This window comes from Pezoporus wallicus, unplaced genomic scaffold, assembly GCF_028554395.1.
Source record: "Pezoporus wallicus isolate ANWC-B61680 ecotype Strahan unplaced genomic scaffold, APGP_CSIRO_Pwel_v1 contig_5441, whole genome shotgun sequence".
NCBI classification, from domain to species: domain Eukaryota; kingdom Metazoa; phylum Chordata; class Aves; order Psittaciformes; family Psittacidae; genus Pezoporus; species Pezoporus wallicus.
In genome coordinates, this window is record NW_026640767.1 from 436,525 (window position 1) to 437,633 (window position 1,109).

Sequence of the window (1,109 nt, forward strand, 5' to 3'; positions counted from 1 at the left end):
TGAAGGCCTCACGTATTTGGTCATCTTTCATGAACATGCATTTCACAATATTACATGACAGGTTTTCCCCTTATCCAAGATGTGTGGTAAAAACTATATCACAAAATTATATCCAACACCCTGTTTCTCCTCAGTGACATATGAATATCATACCTTAACAGTGTTTCCATGTTCCTCATATTTGTGCACAAGAATCAGAATCATTTCCCAAGGGACAGATAAAATCCCAGGATTTCGGGGGTAAAAACTTGCTATACTGCAGTGTTCTGTATTAGCTTTTTTAATCCAAAACCGCAAATACAGGTTGATGCTGTGATGTTATCTTTGTTCCTTTCCCATGCCATTCCGTACCTGTAGACTGTCCTTCCCTATTAATTTGCACATCTATTGCTGTGTCCTTTCCAACCCATTTGGCCTCGGTGCTGAGCCTCTGCTGCCTGCAAGATAAGGGCTGCTGTAGGTACTGGCTTGTGCTGGAGGAAGAAGTGCCAAAACCGCGTAGGCTACAAAGGAGGATCTTCTCTGTTCGGCCACAACTCAGCCCTTGACTTGTGGCCAAGCAGAGAAGCCTTTCGGTAAAATCCCGCTTGAAAGGCAACTCTCCTGATTGAAAGCGAAATTCAGGCCTTTGTTTTCTCGAAGTATTCAGACTGAATCACGCGCCTTCGTTTTCAATTTAGTACAAGGAAAGCACCCTTCCAGCCTTGCATTTTAAATAACCACTTGCCCTAACAAAGGACCACCGACAGCGGGGACCCGAACACATGAACTTTAAACACCCTTCCCCACGGCGGGTTTGGACGCAAGGCCGATGTGCACGTCGAGCAGGAGCATCCGCGATTCAGACAGGACAGGAGGAAAAGAGTTATAATTACCCGGGGAGCGGCAGGAGCTGCCCCGGTACCTGACCGCCGAATTAGGCTGGACTGGCAGCGCGCTCGGTTCCGCGGCGGCGCGCCCCCGACAGCGGATGGGGGGGGGAGAAGCGTCTGCGCATGCTCGGCAGACCCTCGCGAGGCTCGTCGCTCGTTGTCCCGCCGGCGGCGTCTCCTCCTTTGTGGCGGGCGGGCCCCGCCTCCCGCGCGGTGTCGGGCGCACACGGAGCGGAG